Source organism: Opisthocomus hoazin, chromosome 7 (assembly GCF_030867145.1).
Source record: "Opisthocomus hoazin isolate bOpiHoa1 chromosome 7, bOpiHoa1.hap1, whole genome shotgun sequence".
Classification (NCBI taxonomy): Eukaryota; Metazoa; Chordata; class Aves; order Opisthocomiformes; family Opisthocomidae; genus Opisthocomus; species Opisthocomus hoazin.
Genome location: NC_134420.1, coordinates 40,257,015 through 40,278,536, shown reverse-complemented (window position 1 = coordinate 40,278,536; position 21,522 = coordinate 40,257,015). Strand labels below are relative to the sequence as shown.

At 38.1% G+C, this 21,522-nt stretch overlaps 1 protein-coding gene across 2 annotated transcripts in view; it reads right to left on the bottom strand.

Moving 5' to 3' along the window:
* The window catches only part of DPH6 (diphthamine biosynthesis 6), a 239,179-nt gene extending 238,985 nt beyond the window's left edge, over positions 1-194 (bottom strand). The window contains exon 1 of one of the 2 annotated variants that reach the window (XR_012764649.1): positions 114-194. The gene's annotated coding sequence lies outside the window, so the exon portion shown is untranslated. Of the gene's footprint in view, positions 1-49 lie in introns of both variants that reach the window. The other variant, XR_012764646.1, reaches the window with a different exon arrangement.
* Between the last annotated feature and the right edge of the window lie 21,328 nt (positions 195-21,522).

Below are 21,522 nucleotides of genomic sequence, written 5' to 3'. Positions count from 1 at the left end.
CCTGCTGCATGCCCCTGCGCGCCTTTGCCTTCCTGTCACAGCGACGGACCTGTTCTGAGCGACTGCTGTGTAGGCAGTAGGGGCGACCGAGTGAGGTGGTGGCCAGTCCTTACCCTGCGGTGGCCGCCGCGGGGGACTGCGGGGCGCAGTCGCGGCCCGGGGGAGGGAGGCCGGGAGGGCCCGCCGTGAGGGGAGGAACCGCCGCGGGGCTTCAGAAGTCGCCGCGGGCCAGTCATAATCGCGGCTGCGGGAGCCGGAGCCCGGCGCGGGTGCTCCCAGCCGCCCTGGGAAGCTGCTTGGCGGCCGGGCGGAGAGGACAGGGACCGGGCGAGCGTGTGGCCCGCCGGCCGGCTGCGGAGCGCTGGGCGGGAGCGCGGCGCTCCCTCAGCCCCTGCCCTCGTCGCGCTGTGGCGCCAATGAAGGGGGCCCTTTCCGAGTCGCAGCAGCCCGTGTCGGGGGCCGGAGCGGGAGGCGAGCAGGAGGCAGAGGAGGACAGACCTCCTGGCTGCTTAGCTGAAGGCCTCGGCGCTTGCCCGAGAGCACAAAATGTCCACCTGCGCCCTCGGGCTCAGCTTCTGCAGACCGAAAATCCGATCTTCTGTGATCTCTGGTGTGGGTCAATTTTGTGAGCGGTCGTCTTGTCACCACATGAGGTTTGCAGGCTCAGTCAACAAATAACTTACCCAGGTGCCCAGACACAATTCTGTTTCTCCTAAGTCACAAGGAGAACCTGTGGGTTAGATCTGCCAATGAAACTGTACCACTAGGCTAACCTTAAAGAGTCATGCCACCAGACAAAACCACTGGGGGGGGTATCGTGGCGGTGTTTAGAGCAGCGATCTGAGGTGTTGCTTTCCAGGCTTCCATTCAAAGGGCCTGTGGGTCCAAAATGGGGACGAGAAACCACTGGTTGCTGTTGATTGCGCACCCTTGCTGGAGCCTGACGTGTGGGGTCAGCAGGGACGAGCGTGGTGCCTCGGCGTGAGCCTCGGTGCTGCCCCTCTCAGTGTCTTCTGCCCTGCCACTGCTGGTGTCTATGACCCAACCTGTAAATTGGCAGTGACCAGGAACACCAGTTCATTGTTCCTATTGAATTCGGCTGGAGGAACCGGTGCAGCTAGAATAAAAGGCTGTGTTCATCAGGGCGGGGATGAAGGGTATGCCTTATGCATTGTGAGTGCTAACTTATCAGTCCCCTGTTACATGATATCATAGGATGCTTTATAACAATCTGTACCAATCAGACTTTGTGCAAGTCTTTGAAAAACAAGATCCTTGCACACTAATTGTTGGGTCTGAAGTTCCCAGGAAGAGAAAAGATGAAGAAAATAGAGAAGAAAATATTATAAGAAAAAACATTTTGTTTATAGCAATAAATGTGCCAAAATAAATGCCTAGTGAGACAAATTATAAGATTTTTTATTTACAGCTCATGAAAGAGTTTGAAAGAGCACTTTTTTTTTAGGTGATTTGAGTCTACACGTGATTTGTGCAGTAAGTCACGGGAACGTGTAAAATGGGAGTGGATAATTATGGGCAGATACAAAGGTGATGATGCCTTCCTACATACACTTCTGAAAAGTTAAGAAGTGACCATCAGTATAAAATTTATTTCATAAGTAGTTGTGAAGGGTTAATAATCACAGCATGGATTTTTCTGCATAGGAATAATTACAAAAAGCACATGTTTTAAAAAGTAAATCCTCAGTTCATGCTTTGGCCGTTACAGGCCAGCAGTTACGAGACGAAACATTTGACTTAGACTGGAATTACTTGCAGGGCAGTTGGTTTTCCTTCTAGTTTAGTGATGATGTCTTAATATATAACTCTTAGAAAGCTTTTTCTGCTCTTCAAAATATCTTAGATGATCAGAAAGAGGGTTACTTAGATGTGAAATTCTGGTGAAAGGGGAAGGATTTTGATAGGGTGTTGAGGCTTATTTTTTTGGCTCGGAAAGACAATGGAGACGTGTTCTGAATTAAAACTGTAAATCCAGTGTACTCAGAGATTTTAGCAGTTCACTAAATTCAATGAAGCAATGCTACATAGTACCTGAACTGGTACAAAATAACCAAAACCAAGACATAACCACACCTCTGAGGAACTGTAAAAAACCAGAACAAAGGTATTTGATTTATTGAAAAAAAAAAGGTGGAGGGGAGGGTTTTATTATACTTCACCTCTATCTTTTCTGGATTTGAATGAAGTTTGTTATTATTATCACAAGAAAGAATAATTCAGCTAGTAGTTGTGAACACTTAAAAGATGCTCATTTATAATACTTAGCAGTGATACATGGAAAGTCTAAAAATCACTTACATAAGTTATTCTGTTGTTTTGGAAAATGTAGAGGCCATAAAATCAATAGCTTTAATCACACAGCTTTATAACAAATATTCAAGGACTTGTAAAGCTCTTTTCTAAGTAGCATTGCTAGAAGATCTAGAGAAGAGAGTAATTCTGAAGTCCCCTATTTTCTCAAAGGTCTGAAATTATTAATCTATTCTGATACAATGTTGCTGTTTTTTCAGCAGATGGTTCTGTTGCGTTCAGTTTTACAGCTTTCAAAAAACAAATTTCCACTTGCAAGTCAGACTTGTTTGAAGAAGAAGATACATATGACACTGCAGGACCAAAGTCTGCTACATTTGCTGGTGAGACTGGAATTTTTGTTTCCATTTGATGAAGACATAGTAGTTATTTGCACAAATGACTAAGTACACTTTGGCTCCCAGAATTTGTGAAATACGTCAACATTGAATTAATAAAGTGGAGTTTCAAAACAGATACGTATTTTACCCAAAAAGGTGTTGTTTTCAAATTACTTGGAATATATTCAGTGAGAAAATCTGTTCTCTCTCACTCACCTGATGAAATAGCTCTGGTGTAATTTCACTGCTCTTAAAAGGTTCTGCCGTATGACAATGGACGAAAGGCAGTGCATCATCTCTCACGCTGATTGCCCCAAGACATTCTGCTGCAGCAGCTGAAACAATAAAATTCACCAAAGCTGCCTTTGTTGGGGAAGTACTGGCCAGTTTGTACAGAAATCCAGCAATTGCTCAGTGCTTCTTTCTTGCCCTTTTCTGCTGAGAAAGTTGAAAATAATTATAATGAATTAATATAACTGGGGGAACCTGTCAGAGGATTAAAAAACGCAATGCAGTATCCCTAATGATCTGGAATAGTTAATTAAGTTCTCTTATAAATGAGTTCCAAAAATAACTTACTTTCAGTAAGTTATTCTGAGAGACAGTCACTTTAGCATACCTGAGCTGCAGTGCCTATTGGAAAAGGGCCAATTATCCGGTGATTGGCAGTTAAAGGTGAACTGCTGAAGTTCTTAATTAAAAGATTTCCTATTATAATCACCAGCAAGTAATGGAATACTGCATATATAAAGCAGATGTAATGTTAGAAGAATACTTCCATTTTGAAACAAAGATTTTGAAAATCTCCTCCTTTGCGTACCATGCCAAGTCCGAAACGGGAATGTTCCAGGTTTAGTGGTTGTAGCTAGCCACGTGCCACCATTGCCCCTCAGGAGGGTGTCCTGCTCTGACGCTCCTGCAGTCAGAGGTGTTTCCCTCATCTAACAGGTGGCAGAATTTTTGCTGCTGTTAATACCTGAAGCTGTTTATGTAATACAGAAAAACTATTTGAGATTTTACAGGAGGATACTTCTGTCTTTTTAACTAAGAAACTGGCTGCAGAGTTCCTTTAGCTGCCTGTCATTGACAACTTCCCCGAATATTCACTTACTTCAGAGTAAACAGGGTATTATCAACTCTTCCACGAGATATACTGGAATTAAATTTTGTGAAAAAACTTCTGGTTTGGAAGCATGAGATGTATTAATATACTACTAAAATCTGAATTAATGGAATTTCTCAGGAGGCATATTTACCCACCTGGGTGTAGAAGGCTCAGGGTTATTCTGTCTACGTTTCAGGCTCACTAGATACAAAGAGCTTTGCTCCAAGTGCTGCATAATCATGCTTACAGTGCATTATGCCCGAGACAATGCAGCCTGCGAAGATTATCTCAAACACCTTGTCGCACTGTTCACCTCTTTTTAGACAGAAGTAGGCACGCAGTGACTTCAGGTCTATCTCCAGCCGCAGATATGGCCCCGATGATCAGCTGTGTACATGAAAGCTGACTTACCATGCCTGTGGGCTTCTTGTTCTGAAGTGCTCCGTATAAACACTACTAAAAATATATGCAGCTAATCCTCTAGTTCCTAGTTCTGATAAGACAAAGCTTGTCATTTCCATAGGTGATTTGACTTGTTTCTACAAAACTATGAAATCCAGCAACTTTACTTTGTCCTCTGTTTGGCATTCAAGAAGACTCGTAGACCTGTGTTCATTAAGCACCACAACAGAAAAAGAATTTATCCTAAGATAGCATGATGTATGTTCTTGACTCCTGGGTAATGGTCCTTGTATGATGCCAGTTTTTCTAAGCTTTTATTGAACTTAATTTTCATTAATCAGTCTACCAATCTTCAGCGAGTCAGAAGTATAAAATTAACCTTATAAGGTCACGCCTCCATCAAAATGATCAGTCTATTTCTATTTCCAGCAGGCATTAGTGCAAGCTAAAATTAATATTGACTGGCAGCTGGACAGTTTTTTCACTTGACTAGATCTGTTTTCAATGTTTGACATTTTTACTCTATTAGTAAAAGCACTAACAGTTATTACCACCACGAGAAACTGTCAAGTTGGACTGGCAAAATCCTTCATTTACCTTTTTTCTGTTCAGCTTCATCCATGTGATTTTAATATATTTTTTTCCATATGAAGTCCTTCAGTACTTTCCAGGGGGGAAAAAAATAAAAGTCTGAGCACCTCTAGCTCACCAGAAAGCCTGTAGCACCAAAGGAGCTTCTCTTCTACATATATCTATTTTGATCACAATGGAAAAGTTAAGCATGGCTGTTGTATTTACAGGTTAAAGAACTTTTATATCCTCCTGTCTTTTTCTCACTTATAAAGAAAAAAATGAATTTTTTAGAAATCAACATTTTAATTTTAAAATTTGCACGTTTTAAATACAAAACAAACGTGAGAGCTATGCTAATGTTACATTGAAACAAATGTAGGTCAGATATGACTTTATTGTAAAGAAGTACATGTGCAAGACTTAAGACCAAGTCCCTATTATCTAACATGACATTTCCTGTGAAGCTATATTAACTGCTGATGAAGACTTTTAAGATGGAAATTTTGGAACATTTCTGTATGATAGAGACTATGGTCTCCTATTAACCATTCTAGAAGAGAAGAAAAAGATCTTTTAAACTCAATAATCCTTATAATGTGTTCATCATGCAGCAACTTTGAGTCTAACACTATAGACTTTAATTTATTGGGAGTTTGCCATCTACTTGATGGCTGCAAAACACCCAGGAAAAATGTGGTCATGGATAATAACCCATGAGAACAGAGAAAAATTAGCTATTTAGCTAATGAGGTTAAGCTAGAGTATCTTCTCCATCATCGTGAGCTAAACCACTGGGATCTTGTAGGCAGAAGTGACTGGGATATTTTTACAGAGATGCAGGAATTTAGAGAAAGAGCTTTCAAAGAGAAGAGAAAATTGGACTGCTGCAATGCAAATCTAAAAATGAACTATAGTATCTTACTGTGGTGGTATATAATTTGGGATGATTACTCACTCACTAAATGGTTCTGGAGTTTGTCACTGATTAAGAACATTTAAGTAGGTTAAAGCTGCGGAAGTTTCAGAGGAATAAGGAAACAGCAGTTTTTTTGGCCCATTTGTTTCACTGCAAAAATCTTCCCATACCATAAAATATTTATAACATAGCTTTAAGTAATAAAAAGGACTGTTTACTTTCTATTCCACTGTTCCTATTCTGTTCAATTTTGCCAGTACAAATAACGTTAATAACTAATAATCAGAACAGTTTTTAACTGTGTCACATTTAATGCTCTTTTCATCTCACAGATTTTTCAAGAGAGAATTAATCTAGTGAGTATGGAGCTGTTTTGACCTAATTAGCAAAGTAGCGAGCTTAATTTTGAGTGATGCAGAGAAAACATTTTATCTCTGCAAAGAAGCAACAAATCAATTGTAACTTTCAATGTCCCATTGAACTTAGTTACATTATGTCTACTATAAGCCACTGACATCATCCACCTCTGATTTTGAGACCTCAAGGAGAGGTGGCTGTGACAGCGCCCTTTGAAATAACATTGAAGCATCAGCTCCCATGTCAACATCATGCTCTAATCAGTGCGGTCTTCTTTGTTGCAAGGTCTTCCACCTTATAATTGACCCTGACATATGCTATTCACTCTACCCCTTGGCTCTGGATGTATAATTCCTGTCATGGTCAATTATTACGTGATAGAGCCTGCAACCACAGGGACCATTGCTTAAAATCATCCTACACAGTAAGCCCTGAAGTGACAAAATCTAACTGGAGGGGAAGAGGGGATCTAGTCTTTGATAAAACTAATATTCTTTTCACTTCTATATAGAAAAATGTCAATTTCCATCATCCTGTATATTACTGAGACAAATAATGACAGTGCTATTTCTGAAACAGGTTAAGGAAAAGCACAAAAGCCTTTACCAAACTCAGCATGCTCTGAAATTAGGAAATTGTCTGTACGAGCATACAGCATGCATAAAAATTAGATTACACTACATTTGAAAGGCAGATGAGAGTTTAAGAGTGACAAGTGGGCAAGTGCTAAAAATAAGGGCGTGTTACTTCCTTTCCAACACTGCTTTGTCTGTATGCTTTCTTTGATGTTGTTTAAGCTTTAAAGTAAAGATGCACTTTGCAAGAGTCTGAAAGACGCTTCTGATTACTGTATCGATAAGGACTGTTTTTGAACAAAAAGATCTCTTCTAGTTGTCCGATTGTTTCTATAATGCCTGAGAAACTGGGCAAAGACAAAAATCAGGGCCCTTGGTCTCTGGTCTTAGTGTAAGCATTATGATTTTCAAAAACATACAGTTTTGCAGTCATTGTGTTACTGCCATAACATTACAGAATCGTTACAACTTCAGGAATAAGAGCTGAGACAAAAGCAGAAGTTTACCATCCATCTGCAGGTAATTACCTGAAAGGCCAGGTTGTGAACCATGGGTTCATTTCACAGATTATCTGGCTATCATCACCTATGCCATTAACCCAGAGGGACAGCTATCCCTGCTTTTGCTGCATGGACATTAATATCAATTTGCTAGTTGCCATTGACTAGTTTGGATTGTTTATTTGGTTGGTTGGTTGGGGGGGTGGGGTTGTAAAAGCTGAAGGGAATTTTAATAATCTGTAGTCTTTTCAGTCACAAATTATTATCTACAGGAATCTTCCACTGATTTGTTTCACTGTTGACAATTTACTTTATTCTCTTGTACCTAAGCAACCCAGCTCAGAAATAATGCTTAAAAGAGCTTTGCAAATCTGCTGAGTTTTACAGGCAATACAAGATATAATATTCTGAAAAATGTGATTTGGTGATATCTTTATTACATATCTTAGCCTGAATAGACAAAGCTCTAATTAACATTCATACAATTATCTAAGTCTTTTAAAATCCCATCTGTACAGTTTGTCTTAATGATGTATACATAACATAGCAATCCCAATAAATAGCAAGCACATACAATGCAAGTGCTTTTAATTTGAACCATACCGCTGATTAATGATGGAGTTGAAACTAAAAATTGAAACTGCTGTGCATGTTCTATATTTCAATTGTACAGTTGTCTTAAGACTTGAACATGTTCCTGCTGAAGTACACAGTCTTGCATATATGTGGGAGCTGTTACTCCAGCAACTGCCGTTACTGTGTGCAGTATCCAAACAAGTCAGCTTTAAAAACTACTGAGGTAGCTACATATGAATGACTTTACCAGGAGGTGTGACCCAGCTCAGGTGTTTGCAAGACAAAATATTACAGTTACTGAACCTATTAATATATGCAAACACCAAATTTCCACACCTTCAGAACAAACAAAAGTGCTGTTCCTAACATACATACTTTTTATGTACCCTGCACATAACACATGACATCCTAAACATTATTTCATAGAAGAGTTAATTCAGCTTTCAGCAATCTGCAGTCTGTGAAGCAAGGAGAATAACTCCTGGCTGGTTCATGGTTTAAAGCATGATTGAATATACTAACAGGGCTCCATGAAGTACTCATTTCAGTATATATAATGTATTTTTTAAATATTTCCTCTCTATGCAGGTCTCATCCTCGAAGTAAGTGGAGCATCCCTGTTGCGGTTAAGAAGCAGAGGCAGCAGAGCCCCAAAACACTGGGACATCACCAGTGATCTGAATCTTTTAATGTTATTTGCCGGTCAATAACTTGTTGATCATTGCTTGATCCTCCATGTGACTTCAGTTGCTCTTTATTTCAGTTTCTTTGTCTGTAAAGTGGGCATAGCTATACCTTGCAGAGGGTTTCGAGATTTGTAGGGGTTTACAACTACATAAGTTACAAAAACATCATTGAAATAAGTATAAAGAAAAAAAGAGTCTTTTCAGAAACCTTTTGACTCAGTTGTTCGAAAGATCAGTGCCTAACATTTAGAGTATGGCAATTAAGGTAAATACTTTGCGTCTGATTAATAAGGTTATTTATAATCTTACAAATTTATAAGATTAGCTTATTTTTAATGTTTGTATGCAGGTTCTTTTGGGGAAGTATGCAGGGACATCACAAGCAGTGTTTAAATCTCACCACGGCAACTGATTTTTCTGTGCTCTATCACACATATTTGCAGAACTGCCAGATGGGGAGAGAAACTGCAGTGAGAAAATAATGGTCAGGTTTGTTGTACAACAGGAAAAAAGGATCAGACATCAGATACATGATTTTAAAAGCATATTTTGGCTAAATTTAAACATTTAGCAAACTTCTTAAATAAAAGCTTTGCATTGATATGTCTGCAAGAATGACAAAAGGGTGTAAAAAATCATATAGCTAAAGTTGACACAAATCATAACCAAATACAATTAATATGGAATATAAAAATGGTGAATATTTGGATGATAAATCTTGTGGCAGTGTGGGAGTCAGAAGGTTACTATGAGCTTTGCAGCAAAGATTTTTCATAGGTTCTATGCAGTCTCCTTCCATTGTGGAGAAGGTTGGTAAAAAGCAGAGCTTTGAAAAATTTGATTCTCCCAGGCTCCTCTGTATACAGCAGCATTAAAAACAAACATTTAAAGACAGCAAACTTGCAAAACCTTAGTGCATTTTTTAACCCGTTTTCAGGCAGTATTAGATCAACAACAGAAATAATTGCTGTCAGTTTGTACTTTTTGACCAATAATTCTCTGTATTTCCTGCAAGAAACTTGAGTGATGCAAATGACCTTATTTTTACAGCATGCTTTTATTAAATAGTTTATTATTTTGGCAGACTAATAAAGATTTTGGTATTTGCTTTTATTTGCAATAATATTACCACCACATAAAAAAGGATTTTATGTTCTTTTTGAGGAACAAGGAGGATAAAAGTGTTGATGGATAGTGCAACTAAGGCATCAGCAATGAGCTGGAAATGAGACACATAAATATGAAAGCAGAGCTAAGAAAATAGAACTGCACCCTTGGCCTTTCTTAAAAGAACACGCACATGCCATGGTTCATTCATACGGTTACAGAAACTCCTTTTGTTTTCAGTGAGTCAGTGAAAATATGCAAAGATTAAAATATTACTAAGATTCTCAGTTTGACATACTTCTATAGTTAATGAAGTTGTGAAATGTTTCTAGACATTTAGAAGCATGACTGGTGATGATGATTTTTTAGAAGATGTGTATTTTATTTGAAGTATAAATTTGTCCCTCTTTCTAGCTATGTCTCAGCCAAAGGGGGTGAAACAATATCAGTTTTCAGTTTTCCCTTTTTTGCCCCCAAACAGACCTAATTCTTCAAAGATCAAAGAGCAGAGACCTGGTAGCCAGGTTAGACAGTCACACACAAATTTTAAAAACATAAGTATCAGTCCTCTAATCAAAAAAGCCTAGATAGCATGTAATAGCATTAATCTTATCCTGAATGGGGGGTTTATTTTCAGATTGAAAAAATTGTGACTACAGTATTCTTTCTGCAATAATCTGAGCTTCTTGGCAACTGGTGGTGTTGGATGCTAGGGGTATTCGGCAGTGCAGAAGAATTGCTCAGCATCTATTGTAATCTGAACCTTAATTTCTTAAGGTGAGGCACATATTTATTCAAACAAATAGTTGGATATGCCTTAGAAATAAGGATGTTCGCTTGATTGAGGGCACTTAAGATCTGAATTTTACATATAGTCACCCCTCAAAAAGACAGCCAATGCAGAAAAATATGAACAGATCAAATACTACATGAAAAAAGATAAACAGGCAGACAAAACTTTGCCTCACTGGACATTTGTATGTTCCATTTGCCTTTTTCTAAAAGGCAGTCAGTCAGTAGGAATCATGAAGTATGAGTTTCATAGAAGAATAACAATTAATTATATGTCAAGTCTTAAGAATCAAAAAACCGCTTATGCCCATTGCCAGTCATTCACTCCCTGTCAGTAGTAGTTCACATCTTTCCTGGGATGGCATCCAACCGCAGTGGCATCTAAAATATAGCAGGCTATATTGTTACAGTTGGAGGTGAAATCGAAAGTTGCACCAAACAGAAGTGACAAATTCACATTGCTCAGTGTTGCCTAGCAATAAGAGATGAGTTTATTATGAACACTGACTCTATCCGTCGCAAAGGGGCTTTGTATTCACACCAAAATGCCAATACTCTTACAGGCAAAAGGGGCAAAAATAGTGAGCAGAAGGAGGAAACAGTCATAGTAATTGTAAGCACTTTCTGAATTTCAAGATTCCTCTCTGTCCCTTGGGAAGGAAAAGGCAGAGCCTGCCCCTAGCTGGAGTCTTGAGGTTGGCCAGGTAGCTTGGACGTCGTTTTGAATGCCCTTAGTAGTGCCGTTTCATTAGTTATGTGCCTGTAGCTCAGAAACTCCAAATGCATTAAATCTTTACTGAATGTTCTCAAGAACTGCTCAGTCATTGTTTTCATTGTGCAGAGCTTTCCATTTGCTTCAGGTTTGGGGTTATTTTGGATTTTTTTTTTTCTTTGGGGGGGGGAAAGGGGTGGAAGGACAAGACTTCAGGGAGCCTTTCCCTCCTCAGACATTGTGTTTTCCTTTTTAAACTCTGTTTATATGGGAGAACATTTATTTCCTTCTCGGACATTGGACTGTGTCTCTCAATGTATTAACTACCTATCTGTTCAGATAAGCAGGATTTTCAAGAAATAGTTAGGTATCCTTGAAGACCTTACTGGCTACCCACCCACATTTTTATACACCTAATCAATTTTAAAAATCCACACAATAGCTCCCATTAGAAAAAAACCCTCCAATAACTGATCTGTTTCTGTGCTTTTATGCCATCTGCATTTTTGACAACTGAGTATTTTTGACAGCATGGTCCATTGTGCCCAAGTTCACATAAGTTTTTTTCCTTTTTTTTTTTAAACATCACACAACTACATATATAAGAAAATGGTTACATCACAGATTTTGCTTTACAGATTGGGGTTCAGATTTTTTGAAGTGACAAAAAATATACAAGAGGTATTTCTATTATAAGGATGCATTCATATTATAAAAAATAATAGATTTATCAAATGCCATCTAAGTCAAGCACCTTGAAGTTACAAAACGGTTGTGATTTTAAGAAGCTTTAGAAACAAATGCAAAAACTAAGGATGAAGTTTAAAGATTGTATAGTTCAGGTAAAATGGGATGAAGTCTAGATAAAATTGCTTTCTTTTATATTTATGAAATAGTTAATTAAAAATGCTAATGCAGAATTATCTCCTTAGCTTACATGTTCACCTAGCCAAATTAACCGGTAAAAATTTTAGAGTTTAATCTTTATATTTTGTGTGCAAAATGCAGCTTTTATGTGAAATTCTCATTTATGCAGTAAGCTTTGCAGGTACAAAACTGAGCTACTTACATTTTGTAAATGTTTTTGTAGAACCTTTAGTAACTTTGGTCCTTTCTTTATTTCAGATTCAACGTGTTACAAACAAACATATTCCACCTGTTACAACAATCTGGCATATTACTTTCTTGATACGTGATGATACAATACCTCTCAGGTTTGCTGAGTAGCAAAGAGAAATGTAAGCAAATGAAAAGGTTTTCCACTTTCACAGTTTTTTTCTGCTTGGGGTTCTGTTTGTCTGAGAACTGTATGAATAGAAGCCATATTTTATAGTATTTCTTTAACCTCTGCCATCTGGTGTAGGTTAGTTTTTCCACTGCCAATATATCCTAGAGGCCCCAGTACCAAAATGTTTAATTTCTAAGTAAACATTTGGACTTTATAAATCCAGTTTAAAAAAATAGAGCATTATTTTTTTAAAATATATATTGCATTTGCCACTAGCGATGACATTAATAAACACAGAGGCAAGTATATGGATTTAAAGGCTTCTGACCACGACTTTATTTTCTGTAGCAGAGCTCCAGAGATGTCAGGTCACCTGACATCTTTAATCACTGGGCCATGCTCAGTTATCACAAGGGAACTTGAATATCCCCTACTGACTTAAAGTCTGAGGATGTGTCAAGGGATTTACACCACCATAGCCAAAACTTTCCAAATCAAGAATGGTAATACCCATGCCAAAGCCAAGGCTTTAGCTGCTCTATTTTTTTAATATAAACTCAAGTTATTTCGCTGCAACAAGAGAGGATTGTTGCTACAAAAAAATATGGTCAAGTAGGTAACCACTTAAAAAAACAAGGAATGCAGTAACCATATCTCCAGCATCTTCCTTATGTTATATCTGAGGAAAAAAAAGCCACAGAAACTGTGTGTCAGAATTCTACTACCAAGAGGAGAAAGTCCTTTTTAAATTTACAAAAGCATAATGTTACATTTTGTACTAGCCGGAAAATTCTCAATTCTCAATTTGAAAACATGTGGTAGTGTTGATTGTCCCAAGTTGATCTTTAGTTGGAGTGAAAAATTTGAGAAACAGTTGCTGCTGCTGAGAATGGGCAGGCATACAGAGTTCATCTTACTCAGTATTCTTCAGAAGCAGACAGTCACCGGGGAAAAGACACGTGGATAATATGGATGCATAGATAATAAAGGAGAATGTTTAAAGCTGTATACAAGCAAGATCTGAAGGATAAGGAAAAGTAAAAGAACTATTTTCTTAATTAAGTTTGATTTAGGAAATGGTCTGAAAAAAGCCTTAGGAACTCCCACTTCTTTCCATGTCTACCTGGTTAAAAATGGTCTTTTGTGCTTATCCCTAAATTCTGAAATATCAGCGATAGCTTGGTTTGCCGTCTTCTCCTGAAGACTTTCCTACTCCTGAAAAGTATTCAGAAACGTGTTTTTAGCACAGGCTGATTTCTTTAACGAAAATTCATAAAAGGTCTTTACTTCTTACTGTTTATTCAGTTTCAAATTAAACAAGTGTTAATAAAAATGAAGAACAGTAAATAATCTAATTAACAAGAGGTTATTTTGTGAGGACTACGCCAGAGTGCAAAGGTTATATACATTTAATTGAATTCATTTAGAATTTAACTAGTTTAATCAGTGCAATCTGGTAATGAAGATTCATGATATTTGTTGAATTTACATGATAATTCTCCTGGGGCATCTGCTGAACAGTATGGATGAAGAGGTGACAGATCACCTTTCAGCCAATCTAGGATGTGAAATTCTGTACTGCTTTGCGAGACCCCTAATTGCAGGTTTTTTTCATATGCTTAGTTATAAACCGCAGCATCTGGGGAATGACCATCCTGTCTCTGCCATGGGGATAGTGGATGGACAGCTGGTTAAATTGCTCCAGTGTGAGTCATCAGATCTGATAAATTAGTTTTAATTTTGTTTAGTTTAAATTAGTCATTTTTTTGATACTGGCTTACTTTGAGACCATTCACATTTTTTCACTGTGCTCCTTAAAATGTCTTGTGTTAAGGTGCCATTTAGCACAGCCACCTAAGATGGCAGCTTAGACATGCCCTGAAAGATTTTTTACCTCGATATTTCTTTTCAGGACATTGTTTAGCAGGCATGGTGGTGTTGCATTGGTGGTTGGACTTGATTATCTTAGATGTCTTTTGCAACCTTAATGATTGTATGATTCTATGATTCTGTGACTCTTAGTAGCCATCGATTAGGAAGCACGGCGAAGCTATGCTCAGATTTGTGTTGCACCTGGACTCTCCTCAGCACCTCTTACCGCTCAGCTCACTCTCTCGTTCTCTGCTGATTCTCCATGAACTCCAACCTGCATGTCCTGTGTCCAGCTAATTATTGTAACTATTGGCATAGAATGGGTTTAGCCTTAAGACAATGTGCTACTAGTCCATCTTTTTATCTGCCCTTCTCTGCCACCATTTTTTCTGTAAGCATTTGGTCAATGTAACTGAATTTTTCAAAGGACTGAAGATCACAACATTCGTACAGGTTTTGTGAACGTAAATATCCGAGAAGGAAAAAAAATCAAAGTCACAGAATCACAGAATCACAGAATCACAGAATCACAGAATAGTAGGGGTTGGAAGGGACCTCTGTGGGTCATCTAGTCCAACCCCCCCGCCGAAGCAGGGTCACCTACAGCAGGCTGCACAGGACCTTGTCCAGGCGGGTCTTGAATATCTCCAGAGAAGGAGACTCCACAACCTCCCTGGGCAGCCTGTTCCAGTGCTCCGTCACCCTCAGAGAGAAGAAGTTCCTCCTCATGTTCAGACGGAACTTCCTGTGCCTCAGTTTGTGCCCATTACCCCTTGTCCTGTCACTGGGCACCACTGAAAAGAGCTTGGCCCCATCCTCCTGACACCCACCCTTCAGATATTTGTAGGCATTTATAAGGTCCCCTTGCAGCCTTCTCTTCTTCAGGCTGAACAAGCCCAGTTCCCTCAACCTCTCCTCGTAGTGGAGATGCTCCAGTCCCCTCACCATCCTTGTAGCCCTCCGCTGGACTCTCTCCAGTAGCTCTTCATCCTTCTTGAACTGGGGAGCCCAGAACTGGACACAGTACTCCAGATGAGGCCTCACCAGGGTAGTGTAGAGGGGAAGGAGAACCTCCCTTGTCCTGCTGGCCACACTCTTCTTGATGCACCCCAGGATCCCATTGGCTAGGCAAAGCTCCAGCAAGGAAAAGGCTATAAAGTTAGTAGATATGTGTTTGGCCATCCATTAAACATGCAGTGCAGAGCCTGCCACAATACTATCCAGCTGTTTGTCAGATCAGTAGTAAAAGAATATAGGAAGAATCTGGGAGTAATTTTCAAGAAGTTCATTCTTCTGTCATTCCTTTCTTAAACCTGGGTGCTAAATCGGTCCTAACTCACAACCTCCCCCAGAAAAGATTGCAGGGGAGGAACCGCAGACTAATTTCTAGCATACAGACTAAACTTACAGACCTAACTCCTTCTGATGGACATGTTCTGGGCTCTAACTTTCTTCTCTGTATTTCCTATCTAACAGCAGCTTTCTCTGTTTTTCACTAACATAAATCCTGCTCAGATTTGTCTGCCACCAGTCTGCCTGTCAAGTGTGGGCTAAGTGCAACCCTTAGCAGCAAGTGAAACCCTTGGCAGCAGAGTGCCAGGTTGGATACTGAAGTGCTTGGCCTTGTGACGCCATTGTGAGGCCTTAGGTGTTTTCAAAAGCATGGTTGTGGTCCTCATAGGCACTGTAATCAGCCCAGTAAGAACAAAACTCTAAATTCTATGTAGAGGTGAATTTACCTACAGATGCAAAGTGGTCTTGAAGTAAGTGGATTTATATTAGGAGTAAATTGGTTTTGTGATTTAGATTGATATATTTGCTGAGTACCCAAATCCTTACTTAATAATTACTGATTTTTTATAAATGTGATAAGCATATAGGGACACACAATCACATATTGTATATATGTTGCCTATTTTTATTGAGTGACTTGTGGATGGAGAACAAGAGGAGCTACCCTAAAGATCATGCATAACACATATCTGTCAAGGGACAGTGAATATTACATATTCTCTGGAGCTTGGCAGAAGATTCATTCAGGGGCCATCATGGACTTCGCATAGTTTTGCTTATTGTACAATAAGTAGTCAAATAAATATTCAGACATTGAAAGTGTATTTTTCTGTAATATTTAAGCAGGTTTCTTGGCATGCATTTTGTTTGTACTGTGTTTGAGTTGTTTATGGCATTAGTGGTTTGTGTGTTTGTGTATGTTTGCATTCTGTCTGTTTATGAAGTATTTCAGTGGTACTCTTACACAGCATGTGGTTGGTCGAAGATTATTTTTGATAGTGTGTGTACTCATCATGCATTTTGCTGAAAGGATTTTAGACTAAGGTAGGTTAAACACTGCTTATCTGCAGCTATGTAAAGACAGACTTGCAGGTTGTACTCGTCTTCACAGAAGTTAGATGCAAAAATTACCTGCGCTGTTTTAAAGATGAACGTGTGAGTTGGTGCCAATTTTCCCAGCAATCATGACAGTTTGGTATATTTGAGTTTCATAAAGATAGACCAATTGTATTAATAACTGGAACATTAGCATATTTTTATTATCCTGGGTGTCAAAAATAATTAACAGATGACTCATTATATTAAAATAATACCATGTGTGTAAATAGATTTTGAAATGAACTATAGAAGCAAACCAAACATCTAACAAGGATAGTTTAAATCTCTTCAGTCTGTAACTGACAGCCAAGTATAGGCAGTACTTTCAGGACCCACAGACAGGATTGTGAAATTAATCTGTGAATTACACTGGGCTTAGAGTGTTAGCTCATACTTCTGGTGTTTTGAAAGTATAGGTTATTCAGCATGTGTCTAACAAGACATTACAGGAATACTATTTGCCACAAATGGAGATGCTGAGCAGCTGTAGACACAGGCATCAGTTCAGTAAGGATTTTGTGAACGCTACAAAATAAAATATTGTTGCTTTGTTTAGATACCTAACTGCTACTTAAAGAACACAATTCTCCCCATGAATCTCATCCTACAGTTCAGGAAACTCTACTTCTGCAGAAATTATTAAGAATGTCAATGAAATTTAAAAGCAACAGAGTTGACCAGTAATAAATGCTTATGAAAATTCCACTTGTAAGTACTGTTTTATTACTATTTTTACTAAAGTTTGTCACAGGTAATAAACTCCATGGATCAGCTCCAATTTTCTTGAGAATATTTTCATACAAGTATACCTGTTTTCTTCCTACCAGATTAATATTAGATACTTTTCTAATACTTCTTTTGCATTGCTCAAGTGTGCATTTATGAAAGCTTAAAATACATTTCATTAAGATTATGTGTCTGTGAATATGAGAATAAAATTAATGAATATCAATGAAAACATTTCATTTATGTTGTGCACGGTTTTTTATCTACTTTCTGAATGTAAAATATTATACTGCTCTATCATATGCAACACCATGCTGTTCTGCACAACTATAGTTGCTTTTTATGTATAGTGCTGTAACATGCAGTGAGACTTTTTCTTAAGAATAATTATTTAAGTGACTTTAAGTGAATTAGAAAGAAGATACCTAAAGATGAAATTCAGACCCTCTAGCTACTCTTTCTGCTTGTTACATGCCATACCTATGTTATTCCTGAGAAGCCCAAATTCAATCCACAGAAAATAACATTTGTATGCCTCAAGACATAGGAGCCATTCATACAGAAATGAGAAGCAAAATGTGTGCAGAAATAAACTTTACATCTTATGACAGTAGCAGCAGGTTCATAGTGTCAGGAAGAAAAAAAATGATGAAAGGAAGCCAAGCCTGACAAACTGAATTGTGGCTCATCTGAATGTTGTTGAACCTCGCTTCACTAACAAAGCCGTGGTATTTTTTGTTCATGAAATAATAATTTGCTTTTAAAAAAAGGAAAATTATAAAAGTTCTTTCCTATCACGATAATGTACTGGTTTTAAAATAAATATGTATGCACTATATAAATTCGTAGATCTTGGCAAGTATATATAGGTAGTCTTCAGTATTTTAAATTGAGAGCAGAGAAGAGGATTTTAGTAAAAGCTAAGCAATGATAAGAAGGACTGAACTTTGCAATAATTTGTATGGAAATGTGTATCCATGCAGAATTGATGAAAAAATCCAAATAATCACTATATAAGGAGTACTGTATTTCTATGTGTTAATATGCAATAGTTTATAGAATGTAGAATACATATTCTGTATTATTATATAGAGAGAGTATACATAGCATATTGAAGAAGCACACATTATATATATTTCCATATCCTATCTGTACATAGATTCCATCTCCCAGTTCTTGTTTTTGTGTAAATCAGGAGTGATTCCGATAAAGTCAGTGCTTAAAATGTTGTAAGAGGTTATCATCAAGTCCATTACATATAGTAAACACATATTAACATTTAAGAGATGAGCCAAGACAATACTTAACTACTCATTTTGGGCTGTGTCCAAATACTGGCTCATATGCGAACTACTCACAAGTATAGTATTTTGATAATATTCTTCAGCAGACATATTTTTATGTTCTAAAGAAGACCTGTAGAACTTGGATGTTCTTGAAAACAGAACCTAACTTTTGTGTTATTTAACTGTTTTCAACGTTTTAGCCTTGATATCTTCCATTTTGTGCTTCCAGTGCAGTGAGAGTACTGCTGGAACAACAATGTAACTTCCAGGAAAGTTCAGCATATCTTTTGGGACTTGCAGCACATCAGAAGTAAGGCACCGGTCAAGTGAGCATGATATTCACAACCCCCTAGAAAGCATTTTTAAACCCTGAGAAAGCGGTTTTGATTTTGCAAACAATATTATAATTATTGTCTAAAATTTTGCTTTTAGTATATGAAAACATCCCAAGGGACTGAAAATATTTTCCGCTTCATTATATGTATTGGCTTCAGACATCATTACCCACTAAAAGTCACTTCAGTTCCAGGTGTGACTATTTGCTATACAAGAAATCAAGCAGCTAGTTAATTATCCATTTTAAATATAAAACTCTGTCCATAAGACAAAAGAAGGACACTTTTCATGACATTTCCAATGAACTGGAACTTCCTGCTTCAAACGATATTCCAAATACTTGCTTTGTCTCTTGGAACTGGGTCAGAGTTTTTCTAGCCTTGATAGAGTTGGCATCCTTTCTCCAAATCAAAATATGCCAGCCGTAGTACTTTTTCAGTAATATAGTTATCATGCAGAAAATCTTTGATAAGGCCAGATATGCAACATTTGCGTTATAGACTTCCACGAACCTGCAAGGTTATGTGGCTGTGAGTAACCCCTTCTGCCATTTGATGTTACTAAGCCTTCAAAAAGCTTGACCGTGAGACAGACTGCTTTTTCCCCCAAAGGCTCAACATTCTTTTTGTGCTACAATTTTCGGAAGAACTCTTTGTTTGAAGAAGCTGGGCAGGGTAAAGCTGGCAGACTGGAACACTGCCCTGATGTGTTGTGACAGACATGTAATCTGCCATTTGACCACTGGTTCACACATCAGTGTTAATGTGAATGTGACACCTCTCACCATACTGTTAATCATGCATTACTCTTCTGTCTAAAATGTGGAGATGTGGAGTAGACTTTTATTCTTTTAAGAAGACTACACAAAAAAATCTAGTGAAATGAAGATTTACAGCCATAAAGGCAAACTGATTGACAGCTGCAAATCATAGTCACAGCAACATTGATATATACATATTTATAGGTCCCTAGATTTCAAAACTGAAAAGGATCATTAGAACATTCAGCTTAATCTAACGCATTCCTATTCCTAACGTGCAAGGAGTCAAATATGTAGTCCCACGTCGAGTGTGAGGAAGCCTAGAAGATGGCCTTCCGTGGTCCAGAAACGAGATCAATTCAGCTTTCTTTTCCTCACTAACATTTTTTTGTCTCTTGGGTTTTGTTTCCTTTTCTCCTGGTGTTTCATCACCAAAGTGCCCAGGAGTTCATCTGCTTTCATTCAACTGAAATGCATGTACCAGATGGTGCAAATAGCCCAGTATATTTCGATCCTGTATCCATGTCAAAAAACAGGCAGACTGCTGCAATTCTTGGTTGCTGCACCTCATGGTATCAAAGGCTGGCTAAGAGTGACACTGCTTGACAATGAATAAAATTTTTCAGGTCTGGCAGGGAAGTTGCTTTGGAAGCTAAAATCCTGCTTCTACTCTGTAGGAGTTGCTTTTCATGATTAATTAATTGTGTTTACACTAATCTACAAAGGATGTAAAGAAATACAAAAATACAGTTACAGAAATGTGTCTAGTTAGGATACTTTAGAGTAACCATTTCATCACCTGTGTTTTAAATATATTACCTGCTTGCTTGCTAGAATTATTATAGAAATTGACTTACAACAGAAATTTCTATATTGTACTTTTCAGCATACTTTTACAGGAGGACCACTGCAATCTGCTTTTGCTATGTGAACAGCCTAGACCACTGTTGTCCTAAGGCCAATGAAGTTTGAAAGTATCTTGACGGCTAGGGAGTGCAGTGAACGTCACTAGTCACTTTCATCTGGTAACAGCTGCTTAGAATTTGACCACAAGACTTTTGAAATATCTCCATAGTAAAACCTTACACTTGCAAAAGCTGTAGAAAAATGATGATACAATGTTTAGAAGAGTGGAGAGTTACGTGTTGGAAAACAGAAACTGGAGATAGCAGCTGAAAGCTGTTTGTGGCAAGGCTTGACATTCTTTCTGTTGGTGTTTTGACTCTTAGGTACTATAACAAGAACACAAAGCACAAGAAGAGTTATACCTTCCTATTTGTTCTGGCATGTTACTAGTCCCACAAGTAACAGAAGGCTCACTTGTGATCCCTTTGGACAGCAATGCAGTGCTTCCTCACCCTGACCTCTGTCACATCTGCAAGAGGATGTGTCTCTTTAAGACTCACGCACAGTATTCCCATGCCTGTTTCTGGGTTACCTGTGCTCTTTTTATTTTTCCTTTGTTTACAAGCTAAGAATATGAGAAATTTAAAACCTGCTGAATCATTCTGGATTGACTAATTTTAGTGGTCTGTGGGATGATTTATAAGTCGCCCAGGAGGGGACATACAGCACTCTTTTACCTGTTTAACCTCCCTGTGAAGCTTTAAAGCTTTTCTCTGTATTTTTTTCATTTTATGAAAAATTCATCATTTTTCTGAATCCCCAAACAAAATTTTTACCACTGAAGGGACAGAGACCTGATTTGGAAATTTATCTTCCTTCCTGAGCAAAGAATTTCAGGACAAAACAGAGTACCACAGAAACGTTCACATAGCTGAAAGAGCTGTCTTACAAGGAATTATAATGGAGTTAGCTGCACGCTCATTTTGCATGGGTGTAAGCGTAACACATATTTGGATATTCTTGTTGTCAAGTCTATTTATGTGTATTTGTATATATATTCAGAAGCTCTAGTTTGCCTGCAATTGTGGTGTAGGTGATTCTTGTCATGTGCATTATAGTTAAGTA